Source organism: Ochotona princeps, unplaced genomic scaffold (genome assembly GCF_030435755.1).
Source record: "Ochotona princeps isolate mOchPri1 unplaced genomic scaffold, mOchPri1.hap1 HAP1_SCAFFOLD_97, whole genome shotgun sequence".
NCBI lineage: Eukaryota > Metazoa > Chordata > Mammalia > Lagomorpha > Ochotonidae > Ochotona > Ochotona princeps.
Window position 1 is genome coordinate 463,732 of NW_026700340.1, and position 9,706 is coordinate 473,437.

The window sequence follows — 9,706 nt, forward strand, 5'->3', positions numbered from 1 at the left end:
CATTGGCCCAGAGCTTCTTGGCAGACGGGCGCCAAGAGGCCAAGGCTCGCTGCTGCTGTCCCTGCATCACAGAATGCCAGTCAGACCAGAGAGCCGGTGACTCTCCAAACACAACAGCCACTGCCACAGCCACGGCCACTGCCACTGCCAGCTACAGCAGGAGTTGCAAGGAAACCATCATGGCATGTGACCCAGAGCTCACCAAATCCAGAGCTCAGCGCTCATCAGCAGCCTCCAAGCAACAGACCTCAGCTGAAGCCTTCCCCGGACTGCACTGGCTCCCATCCCCCAAGTCCTGGCTCTGCCCCTCACCTGCAGTCCCTCAAGATGCTCCTCAGCAGAGTTCACGGCAACCGGTGGAGCTGCACAATCATCAGCACTCCCTCCTCCCAGCCTCCTGAGGAGGCCGTTCCTCGACCACTCAAGACCCCCGTTGCAGATGACAGAGTGGGATCCTGCTCCAAATCCCCACTCAGCGTGCTCTATGAGGATCTCCAGGTCTCATCCTCTTCCGAGGACACTGACCAGGAGTGAGATGCCAAAGGGAAGGGAATGTGAACTTGGGCTAGGGGAAAGCTGCAAGCAGCAGGCTGTGCCTGCGCAATCACAGCGCCCTCAGGTGTTCGGCAGGAGCACCGCGGGGACCTCACACAGTGTTCAGAGCTGATGGGGACAATGGCTTCTTTGAATCCTGTTGGTTGTCATTCTTTGTCCGGTGCAAGCCCACTGGGAAGAATGGCTTTTCCACGAAGGTGAGGACGCTATGCAGTTGTTTGCAGGACACCTAGTGTGACACCTAGCACAGCTAGAAATCTGAGCAGCTCATCTGCACGGGTCTCCCAATGAAGCTTTGGGGGTCACGAGGGCTGTACTTTGGGCTCGAACTCTTTGAAGCAGGGCCCGGCCAGAGCTCCCAAGAGGAAGAGCTATCATGCCAAGATGCCGCTCCTGGTGTCCCAGGCATTTCACTCCAAGAGCCTTTCGCATGTATGTCTTGGCAGCAGGGTAGTGCCCAAGTGAATTGCATGGGTGTGCCCGTACAAAGGCTTTGTGCCCTGTGATCGTCTCTCTGAGTGAAATCCTACCTCTCATGCATCCCGCGAGTAAGGACATTCTCCCAAGTCTTCCGGTGCAGCCGGCATTGGATGCCAGCTCTGCCAGTGACCACTTGACCATTATGCCGGAGCACCGGCCTCCTGCAGAGGCTGGCAAGCGAGGGGCACAGGGTGTGGGCAGCACTCGAGAGGCTGTTGCATCGGTGCAGACCTGTAGGACTGTGAGATAGGTTGTCCACCACAATTTTGCTCCCGTGGAATGCACCAGATTGGGGAGGCAGAGACACACGATGTCTCCCAGGAAACACCGGGGTTCCCTCGAGCAGCCACATCTGGTTCCGGTTTGGGTAGAAGCAGTGGACTCTGGAGGGACCTGAAGAGAGAGCGGGAGATTGTGGGCATGGTTCGGCTCTTGCCGTGCCCCCAAGGCAGAGCCTGTGTGTCCCTACTCACCCCAGTGCTCTGTGGAGCCCCAAACCCTGCCTTGCACTTCCCAGACTGCTGTGAATGACATGGGGCTGAACTGCCTCCACAGCCTCTGGGTTAAGCTGCCAGGTGCTAAGAGGCAGCAACAGCCCAGAGTGCTCCCAAATCCTGCTATTGCACAGATTCCATCATCTCTGAAGCCTAGAAAATGTTCTGTATATGTGTCCAAAGGCCATCGTCCCATGCCGTAGTGATGCCAGCACTTTGCGTGTACAAAGAAACGAGGACAATATTTGTTCAAAAATCACTCAACAAACAGACAAACAGCAAGATATGCTAGGATGCAATTAGAATTCTTTTCTAGAACCTGTTTCCCGTTATGGGAACTGCAGTTTTCACAGAGAAGACGGGATGGCGAGAGAAAGATCTTGCGTCTGCTGTTCACGCCCCAGATGGCTGCCATGGACCGAGCTGAGGCAATCTGAAGCCACAGGCCAGGAGCTGGTTCGGGTCAACCTTGGGGGGTCGGGGGCAGGGACTCAAGGACATGGGCCATCCTCTGCCACTTCCCCAGTCTCTAAGCAGGGAACTAGATGGGAGTTAGAGCGGCCAAGCCTTGAGGCAGCATCCCTGTTGGATGCTGTCGCTTAGGGTGGAAGATTATTAGCCTTTTGAGCAACGGCGCCAGACCCACAGCTGATAGGTTGCTAATTCCTCTTTGTACTCACACACACACACACACACGCACACATGCACACGCACACACACACACACACAAATAAGAGACTGATGTTTACGGAATAGGCAGATTGACAGAGGGGGAGAGAGCGGGAAAGCAAGAAAGGGAAAGCAGGATCTGCCATGTGCTAGTTCACTGCCCAAATGGCTGCCACAGCCAAGGCTGAGTTGATCTGAAGCCTGGAGTCAGGAGCTTCTTCTGGGTCTCCCAGGTGGATGCAGCCTCTCGAGTCTTTGGGCCATCCACCACTGCTTTCCAAGCCCATAAGCAGAGAGCTGGATGCAAACAGGTGCGGCTGGGACACAGACCACACCCATAATACATGCTGGCACTGCAAGGCCGAGGCTTTGCCACTTAAGCCATAGCTCCAGCCAGGGGTCAGGGTCAGGGTCAGGGTCAAGGTCAGGGTCAACATCAGCATCAGGTCAGAGTCAGGGTCAGGGTTAGGGGTTACGGTGAGGGTTAAGGTTAGGGTTAGGGTTAGCCCTTCTATTTCCTCTTCAATGGCTCTGCAGGGCAAGACTATTTAACCACTGATGGAAGAACGTAACGCTTAAAAATACCTTGTCAAACTTTCATATCTCCAAACACTCTTCAAACACACACACACACACACACACACACACACACTCCAAAATAGTGAAACTGCCTCCCTAGCAGAGCAGAGGGACACAAAGAAGAAAAGGAAAGGCACATTGCAGAGCAAAGTTTCCAAAATGCAATGGTGAAGTTTGGTGAGAGAAATATGGCAGGGTGTGCTCAAATTGCTAGCGACCCAAGGAGGATGCCTTCTTTTGCTCAGAGAGAATCTGATGAAGCTTGACTGGATTTGTGATGCTCAGATGAACAGGCTGTATGCTACTCCCATTGTAGGGCCCTATATAAGGCCTCCGCCCTTCCCTCTCTGCCTTGCTGGTGCTCTGCTGGGAACCTGCACTCTCCACGGCGGTTTGTCAAGCATCATCCAGCAGCATTTTTGTGCCTCTGGAGAAGCACACTACTTTGCACCAGACAGAAAGTCCTTCAGAACATGCAGGTGGAGCGGTGGCTGTCGATGCAGAAGACACAGCCCCAGACCCACAGAGCACTGACATCTCAGAAGATGGGCAAGCAGCGTATGGTCGCAGCTGGGCCCAGAGTTCCTCCAGCAGAGGAGGAGGACCCCAGGGTGAAGTGCAAGAACTGTGGCGCCTTCGGTCACATGGCCAGCAGCAGGAGGTGCCCCATCAAGCGCTGGGATGGGACCCTAGCCCTGTATCCCTTGAAGTCCAATGAAGAGAACCTGGGGCCACAGAAGATCCAGCAGTCCAAGGATTCCGGGCCCTTTACCAAGACAGTACAAGACAAGGAGGGACACAGGCGACAAGAGAAGCATCGCAGAACTCCCCTCCAGACATGTCTCACCAAAGCCCAAGCAAGACAGCAACACCACTGTGAGAATGCGACTGACTCCTCTGAAAAGCTTCTGAGGACACCCAGTAGGCCGCGGCCCGTGCACACAACCAAGAAGACAACCGGCATGAATCCTCTTCTCCAAGCTCAGGCAGAAGAGAGGTCTGCAGTCCCTGCGTCTCCTCTTCCCCAAGAGGCCTCCAGGATGCAAGGCCGACCTCAAAGCATCCAATCTCATGCACCAGTCAGGTGTCCTGAGGGGTGGACACAGGCCAAGCCGCAGGGTCCCGCACGCAGAATGTGTCCACGCTCCACTCTCGGCAGCATCATTCCAGGCAAGAGATCTGCCCATTGGCCCAGAGCTTCTTGGCAGACGGGCGCCAAGAGGCCAAGGCTCGCTGCTGCTGTCCCTGCATCACAGAATGCCAGTCAGACCAGAGAGCCGGTGACTCTCCAAACACAACAGCCACTGCCACAGCCACGGCCACTGCCACTGCCAGCTACAGCAGGAGTTGCAAGGAAACCATCATGGCATGTGACCCAGAGCTCACCAAATCCAGAGCTCAGCGCTCATCAGCAGCCTCCAAGCAACAGACCTCAGCTGAAGCCTTCCCCGGACTGCACTGGCTCCCATCCCCCAAGTCCTGGCTCTGCCCCTCACCTGCAGTCCCTCAAGATGCTCCTCAGCAGAGTTCACGGCAACCGGTGGAGCTGCACAATCATCAGCACTCCCTCCTCCCAGCCTCCTGAGGAGGCCGTTCCTCGACCACTCAAGACCCCCGTTGCAGATGACAGAGTGGGATCCTGCTCCAAATCCCCACTCAGCGTGCTCTATGAGGATCTCCAGGTCTCATCCTCTTCCGAGGACACTGACCAGGAGTGAGATGCCAAAGGGAAGGGAATGTGAACTTGGGCTAGGGGAAAGCTGCAAGCAGCAGGCTGTGCCTGCGCAATCACAGCGCCCTCAGGTGTTCGGCAGGAGCACCGCGGGGACCTCACACAGTGTTCAGAGCTGATGGGGACAATGGCTTCTTTGAATCCTGTTGGTTGTCATTCTTTGTCCGGTGCAAGCCCACTGGGAAGAATGGCTTTTCCACGAAGGTGAGGACGCTATGCAGTTGTTTGCAGGACACCTAGTGTGACACCTAGCACAGCTAGAAATCTGAGCAGCTCATCTGCACGGGTCTCCCAATGAAGCTTTGGGGGTCACGAGGGCTGTACTTTGGGCTCGAACTCTTTGAAGCAGGGCCCGGCCAGAGCTCCCAAGAGGAAGAGCTATCATGCCAAGATGCCGCTCCTGGTGTCCCAGGCATTTCACTCCAAGAGCCTTTCGCATGTATGTCTTGGCGGCAGGGTAGTGCCCAAGTGAATTGCATGGGTGTGCCCGTACAAAGGCTTTGTGCCCTGTGATCGTCTCTCTGAGTGAAATCCTACCTCTCATGCATCCCGCGAGTAAGGACATTCTCCCAAGTCTTCCGGCGCAGCCGGCATTGGATGCCAGCTCTGCCAGTGACCACTTGACCATTATGCCGGAGCACCGGCCTCCTGCAGAGGCTGGCAAGCGAGGGGCACAGGGTGTGGGCAGCACTCGAGAGGTTGTTGCATCGGTGCAGACCTGTAGGACTGTGAGATAGGTTGTCCACCACAATTTTGCTCCTGTGGAATGCACCAGATTGGGGAGGCAGAGACACACGATGTCTCCCAGGAAACACCGGGGTTCCCTCGAGCAGCCACATCTGGTTCCGGTTTGGGTAGAAGCAGTGGACTCTGGAGGGACCTGAAGAGAGAGCGGGAGATTGTGGGCATGGTTCGGCTCTTGCCGTGCCCCCAAGGCAGAGCCTGTGTGTCCCTACTCACCCCAGTGCTCTGTGGAGCCCCAAACCCTGCCTTGCACTTCCCAGACTGCTGTGAATGACATGGGGCTGAACTGCCTCCACAGCCTCTGGGTTAAGCTGCCAGGTGCTAAGAGGCAGCAACAGCCCAGAGTGCTCCCAAATCCTGCTATTGCACAGATTCCATCATCTCTGAAGCCTAGAAAATGTTCTGTATATGTGTCCAAAGGCCATCGTCCCATGCCGTAGTGATGCCAGCACTTTGCGTGTACAAAGAAACGAGGACAATATTTGTTCAAAAATCACTCAACAAACAGACAAACAGCAAGATATGCTAGGATGCAATTAGAATTCTTTTCTAGAACCTGTTTCCCGTTATGGGAACTGCAGTTTTCACAGAGAAGACGGGATGGCGAGAGAAAGATCTTGCGTCTGCTGTTCACGCCCCAGATGGCTGCCATGGACCGAGCTGAGGCAATCTGAAGCCACAGGCCAGGAGCTGGTTCGGGTCAACCTTGGGGGGTCGGGGGCAGGGACTCAAGGACATGGGCCATCCTCTGCCACTTCCCCAGTCTCTAAGCAGGGAACTAGATGGGAGTTAGAGCGGCCAAGCCTTGAGGCAGCATCCCTGTTGGATGCTGTCGCTTAGGGTGGAAGATTATTAGCCTTTTGAGCAACGGCGCCAGACCCACAGCTGATAGGTTGCTAATTCCTCTTTGTACTCACACACACACACACACACGCACACATGCACACGCACACACACACACACACAAATAAGAGACTGATGTTTACGGAATAGGCAGATTGACAGAGGGGGAGAGAGCGGGAAAGCAAGAAAGGGAAAGCAGGATCTGCCATGTGCTAGTTCACTGCCCAAATGGCTGCCACAGCCAAGGCTGAGTTGATCTGAAGCCTGGAGTCAGGAGCTTCTTCTGGGTCTCCCAGGTGGATGCAGCCTCTCGAGTCTTTGGGCCATCCACCACTGCTTTCCAAGCCCATAAGCAGAGAGCTGGATGCAAACAGGTGCGGCTGGGACACAGACCACACCCATAATACATGCTGGCACTGCAAGGCCGAGGCTTTGCCACTTAAGCCATAGCTCCAGCCAGGGGTCAGGGTCAGGGTCAGGGTCAAGGTCAGGGTCAACATCAGCATCAGGTCAGAGTCAGGGTGAGGGTTAGGGGTTACGGTGAGGGTTAAGGTTAGGGTTAGGGTTAGCCCTTCTATTTCCTCTTCAATGGCTCTGCAGGGCAAGACTATTTAACCACTGATGGAAGAACGTAACGCTTAAAAATACCTTGTCAAACTTTCATATCTCCAAACACTCTTCAAACACACACACACACACACACACACACACACACACACTCCAAAATAGTGAAACTGCCTCCCTAGCAGAGCAGAGGGACACAAAGAAGAAAAGGAAAGGCACATTGCAGAGCAAAGTTTCCAAAATGCAATGGTGAAGTTTGGTGAGAGAAATATGGCAGGGTGTGCTCAAATTGCTAGCGACCCAAGGAGGATGCCTTCTTTTGCTCAGAGAGAATCTGATGAAGCTTGACTGGATTTGTGATGCTCAGATGAACAGGCTGTATGCTACTCCCATTGTAGGGCCCTATATAAGGCCTCCGCCCTTCCCTCTCTGCCTTGCTGGTGCTCTGCTGGGAACCTGCACTCTCCACGGCGGTTTGTCAAGCATCATCCAGCAGCATTTTTGTGCCTCTGGAGAAGCACACTACTTTGCACCAGACAGAAAGTCCTTCAGAACATGCAGGTGGAGCGGTGGCTGTCGATGCAGAAGACACAGCCCCAGACCCACAGAGCACTGACATCTCAGAAGATGGGCAAGCAGCGTATGGTCGCAGCTGGGCCCAGAGTTCCTCCAGCAGAGGAGGAGGACCCCAGGGTGAAGTGCAAGAACTGTGGCGCCTTCGGTCACATGGCCAGCAGCAGGAGGTGCCCCATCAAGCGCTGGGATGGGACCCTAGCCCTGTATCCCTTGAAGTCCAATGAAGAGAACCTGGGGCCACAGAAGATCCAGCAGTCCAAGGATTCCGGGCCCTTTACCAAGACAGTACAAGACAAGGAGGGACACAGGCGACAAGAGAAGCATCGCAGAACTCCCCTCCAGACATGTCTCACCAAAGCCCAAGCAAGACAGCAACACCACTGTGAGAATGCGACTGACTCCTCTGAAAAGCTTCTGAGGACACCCAGTAGGCCGCGGCCCGTGCACACAACCAAGAAGACAACCGGCATGAATCCTCTTCTCCAAGCTCAGGCAGAAGAGAGGTCTGCAGTCCCTGCGTCTCCTCTTCCCCAAGAGGCCTCCAGGATGCAAGGCCGACCTCAAAGCATCCAATCTCATGCACCAGTCAGGTGTCCTGAGGGGTGGACACAGGCCAAGCCGCCCGCAGGGTCCCGCACGCAGAATGTGTCCACGCTCCACTCTCGGCAGCATCATTCCAGGCAAGAGATCTGCCCATTGGCCCAGAGCTTCTTGGCAGACGGGCGCCAAGAGGCCAAGGCTCGCTGCTGCTGTCCCTGCATCACAGAATGCCAGTCAGACCAGAGAGCCGGTGACTCTCCAAACACAACAGCCACTGCCACAGCCACGGCCACTGCCACTGCCAGCTACAGCAGGAGTTGCAAGGAAACCATCATGGCATGTGACCCAGAGCTCACCAAATCCAGAGCTCAGCGCTCATCAGCAGCCTCCAAGCAACAGACCTCAGCTGAAGCCTTCCCCGGACTGCACTGGCTCCCATCCCCCAAGTCCTGGCTCTGCCCCTCACCTGCAGTCCCTCAAGATGCTCCTCAGCAGAGTTCACGGCAACCGGTGGAGCTGCACAATCATCAGCACTCCCTCCTCCCAGCCTCCTGAGGAGGCCGTTCCTCGACCACTCAAGACCCCCGTTGCAGATGACAGAGTGGGATCCTGCTCCAAATCCCCACTCAGCGTGCTCTATGAGGATCTCCAGGTCTCATCCTCTTCCGAGGACACTGACCAGGAGTGAGATGCCAAAGGGAAGGGAATGTGAACTTGGGCTAGGGGAAAGCTGCAAGCAGCAGGCTGTGCCTGCGCAATCACAGCGCCCTCAGGTGTTCGGCAGGAGCACCGCGGGGACCTCACACAGTGTTCAGAGCTGATGGGGACAATGGCTTCTTTGAATCCTGTTGGTTGTCATTCTTTGTCCGGTGCAAGCCCACTGGGAAGAATGGCTTTTCCACGAAGGTGAGGACGCTATGCAGTTGTTTGCAGGACACCTAGTGTGACACCTAGCACAGCTAGAAATCTGAGCAGCTCATCTGCACGGGTCTCCCAATGAAGCTTTGGGGGTCACGAGGGCTGTACTTTGGGCTCGAACTCTTTGAAGCAGGGCCCGGCCAGAGCTCCCAAGAGGAAGAGCTATCATGCCAAGATGCCGCTCCTGGTGTCCCAGGCATTTCACTCCAAGAGCCTTTCGCATGTATGTCTTGGCAGCAGGGTAGTGCCCAAGTGAATTGCATGGGTGTGCCCGTACAAAGGCTTTGTGCCCTGTGATCGTCTCTCTGAGTGAAATCCTACCTCTCATGCATCCCGCGAGTAAGGACATTCTCCCAAGTCTTCCGGTGCAGCCGGCATTGGATGCCAGCTCTGCCAGTGACCACTTGACCATTATGCCGGAGCACCGGCCTCCTGCAGAGGCTGGCAAGCGAGGGGCACAGGGTGTGGGCAGCACTCGAGAGGCTGTTGCATCGGTGCAGACCTGTAGGACTGTGAGATAGGTTGTCCACCACAATTTTGCTCCCGTGGAATGCACCAGATTGGGGAGGCAGAGACACACGATGTCTCCCAGGAAACACCGGGGTTCCCTCGAGCAGCCACATCTGGTTCCGGTTTGGGTAGAAGCAGTGGACTCTGGAGGGACCTGAAGAGAGAGCGGGAGATTGTGGGCATGGTTCGGCTCTTGCCGTGCCCCCAAGGCAGAGCCTGTGTGTCCCTACTCACCCCAGTGCTCTGTGGAGCCCCAAACCCTGCCTTGCACTTCCCAGACTGCTGTGAATGACATGGGGCTGAACTGCCTCCACAGCCTCTGGGTTAAGCTGCCAGGTGCTAAGAGGCAGCAACAGCCCAGAGTGCTCCCAAATCCTGCTATTGCACAGATTCCATCATCTCTGAAGCCTAGAAAATGTTCTGTATATGTGTCCAAAGGCCATCGTCCCATGCCGTAGTGATGCCAGCACTTTGCGTGTACAAAGAAACGAGGACAATATTT